The sequence below is a fragment of the Eleutherodactylus coqui genome, chromosome 8 (genome assembly GCF_035609145.1).
Source record: "Eleutherodactylus coqui strain aEleCoq1 chromosome 8, aEleCoq1.hap1, whole genome shotgun sequence".
NCBI lineage: Eukaryota > Metazoa > Chordata > Amphibia > Anura > Eleutherodactylidae > Eleutherodactylus > Eleutherodactylus coqui.
The window spans coordinates 95,435,825-95,452,450 of NC_089844.1; the positions used below are offsets into that span (position 1 = coordinate 95,435,825).

Sequence of the window (16,626 nt, forward strand, 5' to 3'; positions counted from 1 at the left end):
TGCACATTGGAGCCACCAACTTTAATACTCTAAATGCCCTGAAGAAAGCTAATGAGAAGATTAAATGAAATAACATACTCCTAACTAGAATCGGGAGGGCTATTGTGTCTCCTTGAGGAGAGCACCTTGAAGGTGAGTGAGGAGATTTATAAGGCCATGCATCCTCCTCTGGGTAATATGCAATAAAAGGAAGATGGAACAATACCTCTGCAGCGCCACCTATTGGATGGCAACTCTGGAGCCAACTGCACAGATGTACTAGAAAAACAAACAATACAGATCTGCTCACATCTTTTCTAATGGTCTTTTTACACGAGACAAGCTGTCGCGCAAATGATGCATGACTGTTATCCCAGTGGTACTCGCTACTGTGCTGTAACACAGGGGCGAATATCATTGGCATCACTCACAGCACTTCCGGAATGGAGGCTAAGTGTGTGTCGGGGAGCGTTCTTTCCCCGATCACCTCCATTCACGCTAAGCAGACAGTCATTCAAAAGTGGACGACTGCTGTTTACACTGAACGCAGATCATTCAGTTTTCTGCATGCCGAAAATTAACAATTCTCGTTCAGTTGAAATGTGCATTTACATGGGCTGGTTATCATTCAAATGAGCGCCAGAAACTGAACGATAATCATCCTGTTTAAAAGGGGCATAACATAACTCTTTTGTATTTCTTCAGTGCCCTCTATACGAAAAAAAATCCTTCATTTCCTATATACCCACCAAATGGGAACGAAAGGCCAACACAGTCAATATACCTGCTGCTGCCAAAAATGAAACAACATTCCCATGTGGCACATTTATATGATACAGTATTGCTATTACACACTTATTCTCGCTCTGAAATGGACCAGTGCGTTCCAACAACTCTTCTTGTGCATGCTATGACCTGGAATTATTTGACCATTTCGAGTTAGAGAATGTCAAACCAAGACCACTGCTGTTTCCAAACCACATCCCACAGTTGCTGAGACAAGGAATCCCTTCCTGCTCCGCGTCTAGCACCAACTTATGAAACCTGTCCAACTGAGACAAGGAATCGGCCTCTGGTGGAAACCCCTGGCACATTCACCACCACAAACCAAACATTTGGCACCTGTTCTCGCAATAAGTCTGCAAAACCAGGTATATCTCGCTTGAGTCAAATTTGGTATACATCATGGCAGCTGTTATGAAAATCAACACGTCACACTCAGGCTGGTGTAATCAGAATGATGTCAGTTTTGTTTTGTTACACAGCACTTTTATAGTAACATCAGTTCTGCTTTGTCATCTTCTTTTCCAACATAAGAGCACATGCTAGGTCACACTAATCTCTTATCAGCAGTTTTTCTTCTGGCCATGTCATCTAGATAAGCGAGCCGAAGCAACTATGCAAGACTACGCCCCATAGCTAAAAAGCTTCTTAATATATTCATATGTTTTCTTAAAGCTACACATACAATTATGATCCAAACAAGGAATTTAATCATATAAAGATATAAAAAGAATTAATTTGACTATGTTACATAAATATATTCTCTAACAGCAGCAGACCATACAATACCAAACAGCGCAACAAGCAAAGCACATGAGGAGAATTGGCCGATTGGTTGTAAAAATGCCAAAACCACCCCATGTTTTCATGATAAAATGTCATCATCTTGTTATTCAGTCACTCCCTCCCAATCTCAATAGCAACAAATGAACAGCTTTAGCAGTGCAAGATTAAACACCAGTCACACCTCCCTTCAGGTATATGGCCAACGTTTGGCATGCCACTGACACTGAAAATATCCCTCAAAGACATATGCCCAAGACACGTCATAGCATTTTGCTGCTGACAGTAGACTTTAACTAAACAGATTGCCCATTATACAATGCCAGATAAATATCCCAAAATGCCAAATCAGAAGGGAGATGCAAGAAAAGAGATGGGACTGGTACCCCTACCAGCGCCATGGGCATGATTCTGCAGGCAGAACTGAGTTTACAGAGCAAGGATTGCAACAACTACAGTTTTATCTTTTTTGCCCTCCTACACTGACCCACCAACTGTTTCCAATCCGCCAGCTTATCCAGGTGAAGGCGACATTCCATTCATTCAGAATCCATGATGATTCTGAGAACTGGAGCCCTCTATCTTCCCAGGTGCAAGTTAGACACCAAAGCACCCTGTCACAACCACCTGTGTTGTGTAACAACACGGAACACACCCGGAAATGCAAAGGGCCCAAAAGCAATATAGTGTAAGGCAGAAAAACATCTGGCCTCTGGCCTCACCATCAGGGGTGCCCCTAGACTTTCTGAGGCAAATGGCAAAATGGTGGCCCATCTTACCCCTCTCAAAAAAGCATTACTATACTGACGACAAAAAAAAAATTAAAAAAATAGTGTGTGTGTGTGTGTGTGTGTATGTGTGTGTGTATATATATATATATATATATATATATTAAACAATTACACTGTGACCTGCACTCCTCTCTAACTAGCATTGTTATTTTCTTCTCTATTCAGTTCATATCCATAATTCCTATATTCAGATAAACATTTAATAGTGTTGCACGGGGTTACCCCTATATACTGTATAACAGTGCAACTCGCAGAGCCCCCTGAGTAATGAATAACAAGTCACACTATGACCTGTAATGAATAATAATCCGCACTGTCTCCCTGTAGCAGAATAAGGAGCCATACTGTTACTTTGTAGTAATATATATACATACTGGCCCTTTATAGTAATAAATAGCTATGCTGTGCTCCTGTAGTAAATAAGGAGCTATATTGACCATTTGAAGTAATAAATAGCCATAATAGCCTGTGTTGTAATTAATAACCATAATGCCCCCTGTAACACATAGTCAGTGTCCTGCAGAGCCCAGGCAGGCAGAGGCTTTTCAACAAATTGCTGTCCCCCTGCAGTAGGGAAGGGGTGTCACCTGAGGCAAAGAGCTCAACTCGCTTTATAGACAGGGCGCCTCTGCTCACCATTTATTTTAGAAAGGTACTGAAGATTTCAAAATATGTACAACAGCATATTGAGAAGCAATAAATAAAATGTAATCTAATGCAGAATAGGTGAATGCTATCTGGGTGCTTCTGTAGTAGGTAAAAGGCTCCCTCAATATCTGCTCTTGTTGTTATAGCCCTTCGGACAAATTTTTGGGCCCAAACATCTGCAGAATCAAACGCTGCACGTTATTGTTCATATTTCAGGATCAATGTGATTATTTAACGACGACCCTTCCGGATATGACAAGTGGTGGATAAGGCTAGATTTATTTGGTTCCTTTTTAAGTACCAAGCTTAATGGTGACATCTGCAATCCTCTGACAGATGGGTCACGAAAAGTGTCAGCTGGCCTCCCCAACTTTACCTCCATCCACCACTTCTAATCCCACCTGCCACATTTCCTATGACGTCAGCACCACTCTCCTGGGGCTTTCAGTAACTGAATGTGCTGATGCCCTGAACCTTCGCAAGCCGCCAAAGTTTGTGTTGAGGCTACTTATTCACCCTGTGTCCCTCCTTGCTGAGTCCATATTCCGACTGGAACATCATTGGAGGCTGCAGCTGCTAAACCTCTGCTGCTGGATTGATATCGGGCAGCATAGGGAGTTCCCCTTCTGCAGATCAAGCCAGCCATTCTGCAGGAATCCTTAATGTCACCCCTTCTGAAGAATTAGGGGAGCATACAGAAGGTCCTGGTTGTTGCTCCTGAGGCGTTGCTGGCTCCGCGGAGCCACCTCTAGACTCAGCCTTTTCTGGTGGGCGTGATCTCTCAAGCTGGGCTATCCCTGGTGGAACTTCAGCCATCTTGACTACCAGATCCCAGCAACTCCTAGAGATAACTTTGAAGCCAGACCTCTCCATGCGACAACCATCTTCAAGTGGGCTGCAGCACAGATCACTACAGAAAGAAGGCTACCCCATTTTATAAATGTCCCATGTCTCTTTCCCCTTCAGCTGTACACTACCCTCATACTTCAACATAATCCACGTTCTCAGATCCTCTCCATTTAAGTAGCCTAACTATGCTACATCTGCAACCTACTATGTGGCTCTCATATGTCAAAATAGATATTAGAAAAGTCATTGCTGCAAAGTAATTTTATATGATGTATTGACTAAAACAGAACTTGCATACTGATAATATTATTAATGAGTATCCGTCATGATAAAGTGTCACTATTATTATATTATTACAGAAATGGTTTTCCCTGTGTACACTGATTAATTAGATACTGTATTGTATTAGGGTTCTCAGCTCTATTTATGATACAAAGATAAGGTTATAAGCTCCCAATGTATGCGTTAAACAGAGGCTGTGACAGATGCCTAAAAGTGGGATCCATCACTCATAGACTATAGAGCTGTCCATTTAATGGGTACTTAGTGAGCATTTCAATGGCTTTTCAAATTTGTATATGTTAAATGGACGCCATTATGGCCTATAGGTGATGAATGCCACTGTTAGGCATCTATTTAACGCATCCATCACCCATGGGTTGTAATGGCATAAGTTTAACTGATAAATCACAAAAAGCTATTGAAAAACGTATGGGGGTACATTCATAAACATGATTACACCAGTTTGTGGCATAAGAAAGGTGCAGATTTTTGCATGATGATTTCTGCAACTTTTATGCATTTTGCACCTCCCTCACCACTTTCGTGTAAAAAAAAAAAAAAAGTGGGCAGGGTTTGTAATGGTTGTGGCTGCCACAGAGGGACACAGGTATGTATAATTTATGCCACACATGAATACCAGGTCAGACGTAGCATACATTTTTAGAAGGTGTGAGGAAGTATCAAGATGCATCTAATACATGAAGATCTGTGCCAACTATTCATGTATTAGGTGCATTGCGCCTGGGAAATCCTATTAAAAACCAGTGTTTAAAATGCTGGTCTTATACATGTGCCCCATGATGTACATGTTTAATGGATGTCTGTGATCAATTTCATACAGTGGCATCTGTCATTCATGTTCAAAAAAATATATGCACTTAACGTATACATTTTTCGGCTGGACTCCATGGGATGGAATAGTGTAATCTACTATTCTATTCCATCCTCTTATTGTGGTATACTAATGTATATTGGAGAGACAAAGGCCACAAGGATGCTCTTTTGGCCTCCATCTGATTAATGGACTCTATGGACATGTTTAGTATGTACGTCGTGAAACTTCTAAGCGTATATAACTGCTTAACGTAATCAAAAAACGCAATATAAAGCCAGCCTTTCTGTGCCATCATATTTGTTAAATGTGCAGTGAACGGGATGCTTGGTGTCAGTTTGGGTTCACGGTAGCTATCAACTCCGACTCCCATCCAATTGGGCGGAGTTATATATAGATTCTAGGTCCTCCCCGGAGCATAGAGCTCAGGGGCTAGACAGGTGCCTAGTCTACCCTCTAATAGGAACTTGTTGGTCCTCCAGTCATCAAATCCATCATAAAGCAAGTGTAAATTAAATTGACATACACAAATTAGTAACATTTAAAGTTAACCTAAATATTTAAAAGAACCATTTAATTCTGCTGTAAAATATATTTTGAATTTAAAACCATTTCCCATTGTTTCCTACAGTTCTTTTTTTATAAATTCTTTATTTATTTCAGGAAGTTATTCAATGACAGCTGAGTAAACAACTTTGAGGTTCAATCTCGTTCACATTGCCTGCGTGTCTCAGTATTAAACAGATTAACTAGAGAAAATTTCCATGTAAACGTAGAAAACATGTCAAATGGAATAATAAATCAGGTCTCGCCTAACTTCCTAGCTCCGTCTGCAGCACTTTCCACAATACACTATGCCGAACTTTATGGCTTTATACATTGTATAGCATATTCAAAGGTAACTAATGAAACAGACTAGACACATGAGGGGTGTGTACAGGGTTGCGACTGAGTTTGTTGTTGATGGGGTTATGGCAGGGGGGGGTGTGGTTGGGTAGGGGTGGGGGGTATTTTAGTTAGTTTGGGGGTTAAGTAGTTGGCGGTATTCTTCCGTGTTTTGGAAGTCTATCCAGTGGTACCATGTTTTCCGGAACCTTTCTTGCGTACCCTTTAGTGCTGCTGAGAGGTCCTCCATCTCCTTAATCCAGTTGACTGTATTTAGCCAAAATGCCAACGAAGGCGGAGCTGTCTGTCTCCACCGCCTGGCTATACACGACCTCGCCGCATTCACCAAAAAGCAGACCACCGATTTTTTATAGGAAGCCAACGGGATGTCACTATGATGTAGGAGAAAGAATGCAGGCGTCCTCGGGAGGGTGTAGTGGGTAAATTTAGAGGTGACCCGCCAGACCTCTGACCAGTAGCCCGCCAGCACCTGACACTCCCAAAAGACGTGCAGCATGGTCCCCCGCTCCGATCCGCATCTCCAGCACGTGGGAGAGACCGACGGGAATATCTTATTCAGATGAGAGGGCACCCTGTACCACCTGGAGAGGATCTTGAAGCCGGATTCTTGTATTCTGCTGGAGATGGATGCGGAGTGTGTGATAGTGTATATTTTGTCTGTTTCCTCGGCGGTGAGGTTGATTCCCAAATCCCCTTCCCATTTTTCAATGTACCTTGGGGGGGCGGTTCCCGGTTGTGAGACAAGGATATTGTAGATTCTAGATAGTGTATGTCTCGAGGGGCCTTCTCCCGTGCAGATTACTTCGAATTGTGTTTTTGGACGGGAAAACCTATTTGGCTGAGGTAGGGACTGTAGAAAGTGTCTTAGCTGTAATATCTGCCAGAGTGGGAGAGGGGTTGGAACGGTGGGCCCTCTCAACGTGTCCACCGAAAGCCACTGGCCATTTTGTAGGAAGTGTTCTGCCCTATATCTGCCTTCTGTTAACCAAGTGCGGAACACTCCCTTCTCTCCTCCCGGGTGGAAGTTCGGGTTACCCAAGATCGGGAACAGTGGGGATGGCCTGGGGGATATGTCTATCTTCTCTAGTATTTTGGCCGCAGTTGACAGTGTGGGGCCGATGGTGGGGTGTCGCATCACCTCTCCTAAGCCGGGACCGTCCGACCAGGGGAGGGTCACCAACGGTGCATGTGACGCCGTTTGTTCGATGGCTACCCACTGCTTGAGTGCAGCATGCCGATGCCAGTCTATGATGCGCACCAGGTGAGCCGCTTGGTGGTATTTCACGAAGTCCGGCAGCCCTAGGCCGCCCTCTTTTTTTGGTCTTGTCAGCGTATTACGTGCTATTCGGGATGTCTTTCCTGCCCATATAAATGTGGTGGTGAGAGAGAGGAGATGTTGGAAGAAGCTCTTTGGGACATGTATGGGGAGGGCTTGGATTAGGTAGAGGACTCTGGGGAGGATATTCATTTTAATAATAGCTCCTCTGCCAAACCAGGAGAACGTACCTTTGGTCCACTGGCTGAGGTCTTGTCTGACCCTGTTTAGGAGCGCCGGGAAGTTAGCCGCGTATAAGTCCTCGCTTCTCGGCGTTAAGTTTGTTCCTAAATATTTAATGTGGTCCCTTGCCCATGTGAAAGAGAAGAAGTCCTTGAGTTCCTCCACTAGGGATTGTGTGAGTGAAACGTTGAGCGCAGCTGACTTATGGTAATTGATTTTGAAATTGGATAAAGCTGAATAATGTTTGAACTCGGCCATAAGGTTTGGTAGAGTAATTCGTGGGTCTGAGATAAAGAAAAGAAGATCGTCTGCATAGGCCGCTATCTTGTGCTCGGTGTCGCCTGCTGTGATCCCGTGTATATTTGGGTTGGTGCGGATTTTGGTCAGCAATGGCTCGAGGCATAGGATGAAAATCAGTGGAGATAGAGGGCACCCCTGCCTCGTACCGTTCGTAATGGGGAATGGTTCTGAGAGCAGACCATTTACTCTTACTGATGCTGTTGGGTGAGAGTATAGGCTCATGATCCATTGCAGCATGTTTGGTCCCATCCCCATATGCGTCAAAGTTGCAAACAGGAAATCCCACTCTACCCTGTCAAAAGCCTTATCTGCGTCTGTGGACAGTAGGCATGTTGGCAGGGGATGGTTGCGCGCTGCTTGGATAAGGTTAATGGCTTTAGTTGTATTATCCCTTGCCTCTCTCATAGGGACGAAGCCCACTTGGTCTGTGTGGATTATGGCTTGTAGGTAGGGGGAGATCCTGTCTGCAAGTATTTTGGCGAATAGTTTCAGGTCCGCGTTTAGCAGGGATATCGGGCGGTAGCTTTGGCACTGTGAGGGATCTTTGCCCTCTTTAGGGATGACCGAGATGTTAGCAGTTAGGGTGTCTCTGGGGATTTTGCTCCCGTTGGTTATGGAGTTAAATGCCTGGATAAAATGGGGGGCCAACGTTTCCGCGTATTTCTTATAGTACGTTAAAGTAATCCCGTCGGGTCCCGGGGCTTTTCCGGGCCGCGAGGCTGCGAGCGCTTCTGTCAGCTCGCTTAGCGAGATAGGTGCTTCCATCCTGTCTATTGCCTCCTGCGGGAGTTTACAAAGGTTCGCCTGCTGTAGGTATTCTCGAATTGAGGCTCTCTTTTGCTCTCTCGCCTGGGTAGGCTGAGGGGGGGCTAAGTTGTACAGAGAGTGGTAGTATTCCCGAAAGGCATCGGCTATTTGTCGCGGTGAGTGTTGTACGAGGCCTTTGGAGTTATTGATGTGCGGAACGTATGTGCTGGCTCTAGTGGACCGCAGCGCTCGTGCCAGTGTACGACTGGGTTTATCTCCAAACTCATAGAAGTGCCGCCTGCATTTCGCTATGCCTGCTTTGGCCCTCCCCAGACAGTAAGAACGGACCTTTTCCCTCAGTTGGAACAGTTCTGCCCCGCAAGCGCTGTCGTGGGTAGATTTATGGGTAATCTCTAATTCCTGGACCCGGTCCAGTAGCTTTTTAAGGTGCGCGGACCTTTCCTTTTTAATGCGGGAGCCTATATTAACGCACTGACCACGAATTACGCATTTGTGCGCCTCCCAGATCGTTAGCGGGTCTACGTCCGGCGTTGTGTTGAGAGTGAAATAGTCTGTAATCGTTTTATGGATTTCATCTGAGATTATTGGGTCTTGGAGGAAGGACTCATTGAGTCGCCACTGCCACATCCTGTTATGAAGGGATGGTAATTTTACTGTTAGTGTGATCATGGCGTGGTCTGAAAAGGTAATGTTGTCTATTGTTGCTGATACTAGGGACGATAATGTGGAATGTTGGAGGAGGAAGTAGTCTATTCTGGAATACGTGCTGTGTGGGTGTGAGAAGAATGTGTAATCTTTGGTCGTGGGATGTAGTATTCTCCATGGATCTACCAATTGGTGACTGTGTAGTGTACGCTTGATCCTACGGTGTACGGAAACGGAGTGGCTGTCAGATCCTTTAGATGTGTCTATCCGTGGGTCCAGGGGGACATTGAAGTCTCCTCCTAGCACCAGGGTGCCCTCTCTGAATTCGTCCAAGTCCTCCAGGAGCCTCTCGAGAAAGGCCACCTGGTCGGAGTTGGGGGAATAAACCGCAGCAAATGTGAATGGTGTGCTGGCGAGCTTACCTTTGATGAACAGGTACCTGCCTCCCGGATCGTAGCGAGTCTCCCCGTGCTCCCATGGAACGGAGTTGGCCAGGAGGATTGAGACCCCTTTGGACTTGGACTCCGCATTCGTACTGTGGTATGCCTTTGGGAATCTGGTGTCCGCGAACTTCGGGCAGGCGTTCGTACGGAAGTGGGTTTCCAGCACGAAGGCCACCTGCGCCCTCTTCTTCCGGAGTAGATGGAGGATGGAGGACCTCTTCTCTGGTACGTTTAAGCCCTGCGCATTAATTGAAATTATCAAAAGGTTATTCGGATCCGATGACATGGCACCCCTGATCTTTGGGGCTGTTACTAGAAGATTCGCTCCGGGGTGGGAGGGAGGACGTGGTGTGCAGAGGGAATAGGTGGGGGAGGATGTGGTAGGGGGGCGGGGGTCAGTTGGGGGGACACACGACACAATAGGGAAAACACACTGACTAGAAGGTTAACCTCTAACCAGCCTAGTGTTTGGCCGCTACAACTTAATCAGGGAGCCTGGTGCCCTCGAAACCGTGAGGCCGAACCAGGTCCCCTGATACCCTGCTGGGGAAAAGCGTGGAAGTACACCGAATCCGCAAGGCCGCCTCTGGGCTCTCAAGTCTATTACCCAAATCTGTGTAGGTTCCTTTCTTTTACGCTCTCGCCTGGGAGCTCCAGGCCGCCGCCAATGAGGGATCTGCTGTGCGGGGGAACAATTGCGGGGACTGCTGTTGTTATTGTCCACTTTTTGTATGTCCGTCTTTGCTTGTGGATATTTTCTGTCGAACTATCAACGGGGGAAACGAATGGAAACATAGTCAGTGAGTCCCATGTTCTGTATATATGGTGTGTAACTCAAATTCCAGGGCTGGGGTGTTGGTTTCTTCATCTTGGGAAACTCTTTTGCTCAGGGGATTGTGGGGGCAAAGTCCATCGGTTCGGTCCAATCCGGTATTGGCACCGCTGGGACCTCCAGGAACCTAAACGCTCCTTCTAGGTCTGACGGGGATCTGACCGTGAAGATGCGCCCTCTTTTTCGTAGGATCAGATGGAAAGGGTGACCCCATTTATATGTGGCATCTGCTCTGCGCGCTGCCTCGAGCAGGGGGCGGATCAGTCTCCTGCTGTTGAGAGTCAGCCTAGAGACGTCGGGCAAGATGGTGATCTCCGCTCCCTTGAATTTGACAGGGCCTCTTTCCCACGCCAGCCTTTGGATTTCTTCTTTCTGCCTATAGAAGTGCACCCGGCATATTACATCTCTCGGCATATTGTTGTTCCGTGTTCTGCCCCCTAGCGTCCTGTGGACCCTGTCCAACTCTATTATTCGGTCCTCCGGCCGCTGCATTAATTTATTGAAGATGGCCGTTACACAGTCATGCAGCGCATCTGGGGGTACGTCTTCTGGTAGGCCTCGCAGTTTTAAGTTGTTGCGGCGCCCCCTGTTCTCGATGTCATCGAGATGAAAGGTCAGGTCTCTAATCTGTCTTTGCTGTCTTTCTATTGTTAGAGAAAGTTGTTGAAAGTCCGTAGTCGAGACCTCTGGGTTTTCTTCAAGGGCCGCCACCCGCTCTGTGAGTGCCTGTACTGTGTGACTGACTGTCGCAATGGCTTTGTCATGTTTTTCTTCAATGCGTTGCAGTTGCATCTCAAGGTCTGTCTTGGTGGGTAGCGCGCGAATCATGACCCACAGGGCTTGCAGTGTTTGAGAATCATCTGCAGGCGGTGTTATTAGGTTGTCGGGGGTCGTCGTTGCAGGTGGCTGTGTGAGGTACGGGCCGGGTGGTGACTGGCTAGTGCGGGGGGGTCGGGGGCCCTCTTCTCCTGTAGTGTGGGCTGCCTTTTCTTTTGTGGGTCGTGTGAAGACGTCTGCCTCAGCGCCTCTGAAGTGGGGCTGTCCCTTACTGCCATGCCCCAGGTTGGATGTAGCTTCCTCTCCCTTTCTCCCTGTGCGGTGTATTGGGCTAACTTGGTCCTCCTGTGGTGTCCCCGGGTCTGCTGCCCCCTTCCCCTTACTGACCTTCATAGTTGTCCCTCCTGGGAGTATCGTTGCTGCATCTGCTGCATGCCGGGGTCCCTTCACCTCGTGGTGTCTCGGCGCCATGTTGCTTAGGGGAGGGGGGGGGGATCTTCTCCCGTCCACCGCTTCTGCATGTGGAGCCTCTGCTCCCCGGTCTTGCTGCGGGGTGTGCTCTGCTTCCCTGTGCAAGGGTGTACAGGTGTCTGCCCCGTTCTCCATCCCCTCTTCTGCCACGTCCGGCGCCTCAGCCTCGCTGGCAGGCTTTCTGTGGGGACCCGGCGCCATGCTGGTGGGATTTGACAGCTCCCCCGCGGCGCCCAGCATCGGGGAGCCCTTCTCCTCTCTCCACGGCTTCAGCTTCCCCTGGTTGCCTGGCGACGGCGTCCTCCTCGTGTCTGCCGCTGTTGCAGGTAAGGACACTTCTTCCCTGCGGGGCTGCGGGGCAGGCACCACGTGTGCGCCAGCGGGATTTCGCTGCGTCCCGGCGCTTGTTCCGTTAAGGAACCTACTGATGGGTGATCCGCGGGACTGCGGCTGGCTCACCCTTCTCTTCCCCATCCTGGTCATCCTTCTTGGGACTCGGTGGCTGGATTATTTCCCCGGTTTTGGAGGCTAGCAGCGGCGGAGCTCCGGAGCCTGCGACCTCACGCTTCCATGGCTAGCCACGCCCCCGTTTCCTACAGTTCTTAAATAAAATACTTGATAAAATACTTTTGAATCTTAATAGAACCATGTATGTTCTTTAAGTAGTGACAACTCTGGGTCACTACAATTTGAACCTGTCAACTTGAACATGGTGTCCAAACTGCAGGCAGCATCTTATAGAACAGGAGAAACTGAGCATATAATATTAATATAGTGTTCTGTGGGAAAAGAGTCAGTATAACATATAGATTATCCATTTAACTAGTTCTGAACTTTGAGGTCCAGTATCTGGTCTGATCGGTGATGGACAACTGTCTGCGTATGACAGTACATAGAGAGATAGCTGTCCCTCACTGATAAGACCGCCCATTGGACTTTTCAACTCAGAATGAACAGAGTTAAATGGATATAATACAAATTATACTGAATATTTTACCACAAAGTTATATATCAGTCTGCTCAGCTCGTCCTGCTCTGTAACATGCTGCCTGTAAAATTGACTGCAATTCCAATGTAAAGACAAGTAACAGTAGTAGAAAAAAAAGGTGTGGAGTGCCCCAATGATTGAGTGCAACTGGGTTATATCTCCCGTGGGGTAGGAGAAAACAAAAAGTTCCCCAATAGTGTGGAGGTAGTCCGTGGTGTAGTATGAATGTAGAGGAAAAAAATTAATAGGAATAAGGTGTAACTTTATATTGGCTCTTCAACTCATATGCACGTTTGTGTCCTTTCCCCGCTGCCCCTGCCCTGTATCCCCAGCACTACCGAGAAAGAGACAATATTGTCTCAAAGCACATCTATTTATGTTGGGATTACTAATAAAGAAAAAAGTCAGATCAGAATCTTGAGGAGTTTTGCATTCTTAGGTTCATGCACAGGAGCCCTTATCAGTAAAATGCTACTGGTCTGCCTGCACCGATTGACCAATGTTTGTAAGCACCAGCTCTGCCGGCAGAGAGCCAGCAGAGACTGCGTATGTCTGTGAGTGCACTGCACATGTCCGCGTACCACATGCTCAGGACATGCACAGTGTAACTTTTTAAAAAATTCCCTGTTATGATTCAGAGTGGGGATGTGCATGAAAACATCGCCCATACACAATGTATTGCTTTTGGACATTGTTTCATATGCAGCCTATACAAAGGTATAGGGCTCGCGCCGCGTGGTACATGGATGAATACAGCATGTTGCCATCTATTTCTCGTGCGTATCGATACACAGTGTCTTCACTCATTGACTTGATTCATTGTGCATCACGCGTAATACATGGTGAAATGTAAGCTATGCTTTGATGAGGGACTCTGAGTAAGTCCGAAAGCTCACATTAACATCATGTATTTTTGTTAGCCATTAAAAGGTGTCATATCTACAAGATTACTTGGTTTCTCTTGCTGGGAACAATCACATTTTGTTTTACTGTCTAACACGGTACCAAGCTTTTTTTCATTATACATGGTGAAAACACAGTCGTGGACATGAGCCCTAAATACAATTATCAGATTGTGCCTTATGCCCAGTAATTTTTTATTTTCTACATTCTTCCTACATTTTCAATGTGATAGGTTTCTTTTAGATTCATGAATTTCTGCAGCACAAGGCTGCCACTAGGGTTAGCAAACAGAAATACATTTATACTGCTAGTATTGTACTTGGTGAACCTTTCTAAATGGAAAAATATTTTTTTGTGTAACACCAACCTTATTGAAATGCTGCTCTGCAGAAATTCAAGTATGTAGAGATGAGAAAGTCTGAATATGCGATATACATGTAGGTGTATAGAATATGATTTTAAAGGGGTTGTCCCGAGGCAGCAAGTGGGTCTATACACTTCTGCATGGCCATAATAATGCACTTTGTAATGTACATTGTGCATTAATTATGAGCCATACAGAAGTTATAAAAAGTTTTTTACTTACCTGCTCCGTTGCTAGCGTCCTCGTCTCCATGGTGCCGACTAATTTTCGCCCTCCGATGGCCAAATTAGCCGCGCTTGCGCAGTCCGGGTCTTCTTCTTTTCTGAATGGGGCTCCGTGTAGCTCCGTGTAGCTCCGCCCCGTCACGTGCCGATTCCAGCCAATCAGGAGGCTGGAATCGGCAATGGACCGCACAGAAGCCCTGCGGTCCATGAAGACAGAGGATCCCGGCGGCCATCTTCAGCAGGTGAGTATGAAGACGCCGGACCGCCGGGATTCAGGTAAGCGCTGTGCGGGTGGTTTTTTTAACCCCTGCATCGGGGTTGTCTCGCGCCGAGCGGGGGGGGGGTTTAAAAAAAAACAAAAAACGTTTCGGCGCGGGACAACCCCTTTAATATAGTCATCTCCAATGTTTAATATACCATAGAGAATGAACAAACTTAATAAAATTGCCCATTGCTTTCAGAGTGTGTGACATTATTTGTCGTCGCACTCTGTTCTAGTGAATCGAAAAGATTCCCAATTGGGAGACCATTGATTATTAAAGAGGACTTCTCAGCTCATTGGTCATGTCTGTTTTAGTAAATACTTGTGTTCTTCATATCAATTCTGAAGCATCTTTGCAGTAATTGGGGCAGATTTTTATCAGCTATCATTTTAATTTTATATTCTGTTTTTTGAAATGAAGGTCACACTGATTTATTTCTACGAGCAACAAAGACTTTTTTTTAAATGATAGTTGACCTATAGCTGCCCCATTAACTGCAGTGAATTGTAAAGTTGGAAGAAAAAAGTAAGGCTGGAGCAAAACCTGATTGATGGTGATATAACAAAAAAGATCTGAGATTGTAGACGTTCAATATGTGTTTGAAATGGTAGAAGTACTGCCTGCCAGATAACACTCCGTCTAGATGAATATACAGAGAGAGAAGACTAAAAAGACTGGTCAATAAGCGAAACACTCTAAATTGGTGGATATTGAAGATCATAGATAGTATAGACAAAGTTCCAAGAGCTCATCTCATTTATCTAGGATTTATGGGATTTCCATAAACTCTCGGAACTTTGTCACCCCCAAGTCTCCAATTGTTTGTATATTTTAACCAGCTGAACTGATGAAGGGGTGTGACCTCGAAACGCATTTTTATATGCTGGCTTTGCACGTTGTTCAATAAAAGAGAAGTTCATTATTACACTATCTATGATCTTCAATTTCCACCAAGTTTGGAGTGTTGCACCTATTCACCAGTCTTTTTAGTCTTCTCTCCATTAACTGCAGGACACAGAGCAGAGTCAGAGTGATGGTTATGTGACCTGCAGGCCAGAAGGAAAGTACAGAATATAGCCTGGATGGGGTGATCTACAGAATTAGATTCTTTACAGTATGGATCATGGATTTCTCAAAGAAAAAAAAAACTGAGTGTTTCTTTAACATACAATAAACACAGATGATTGGCCAAGTGTGCATATTTATTTAATTAAAGAATGGGTGAAAAAAGTTGTTGTTAGATCCCTCTAGTGTTGGGTTATTTCCCACAAGAATGTTCAGGCATCCTAAATGCATTTGATCCTTCTTTCGCTGACCCTCGTGGTTGGGGAACAGCATGGAGGTGGTAATGTAATTTGCATCATTACATTGCCATCATTACTACAGGCATCTATTCCTTTCCATTGTTTGTATAGGTAGAGAATGCCAACACTTGCTTTCAGAGGTGCGTCCCTGTAAATGTTACATGGTGATGTTCATAAAGCTGTCTGCATTTTCTGCTATTACAAACAATGGAAGAAAACTTTATAACAAACGTCATGAAAACGATGTAAGTCGTCTCTCGTTCTTTGCATTTCACCTTGCTTCTTATATATGTATTGTTCTGTTAAATTAAGGACCTAGTGGAGGCCTGTAGTGGATATAGTGTTTACTAACATCTTATAAAGAGTCATACTAGGAAATCTTTGAAGATCCTTTAAATGTTGGGTCTAGTATACAACAATGTATGATTATCTTTTTTTGCTTTGTTTATCGCTTTTCATGCAAAATCTAGACTTTTCTTTGGTACCTTCCTTCTTAAAGGGGTTGTCTCGCGGCAAACATCAAAATTTTACATTACCCCATTCCCCCTGTCACTCCCCTGGCATAAAATAGCAATTTAAAGCGGTTTTTAAACCGCTTGCTACTCACTGATCCGACGAAATATGGAGTTATAAAAATCTTCTCCCTTAGATGGCCGCCGGTCCTTTCCCATGGTGCACCGCGGCTCTTCTCCCATGGTGCACCATGGGCTCTGTGTGTTCCATTGCCGATTGCAGCCTCCTGATTGGTTGGAATCGGCACACGTGACGGGGCGGAGCTACGATGACGACGCGGTGACCAGCTCTCTGGCATGAGCGGCCCCATTCACCAGCCAGAAGCATGGACTGCGCAAGCGCGTCTAAAAACGCCAGAAGACATCAGAATTAGACGGATCCATGGCGACGGGGATGCTAGCAACGGAGCAGGTAAGTGAATAACTTCTGTATGGCTCATATTTAATGCACGATGTACATTACAAAGTGCATTAATATGGC

General features: G+C 45.6%; 1 protein-coding gene across 4 annotated transcripts in view; it reads left to right on the forward strand.

The window, feature by feature from the left end:
• PARD3B (par-3 family cell polarity regulator beta) overlaps positions 1 to 16,626 on the forward strand; it is a 1,131,600-nt gene that overhangs the window by 683,697 nt on the left and 431,277 nt on the right. The window lies entirely within an intron of this gene.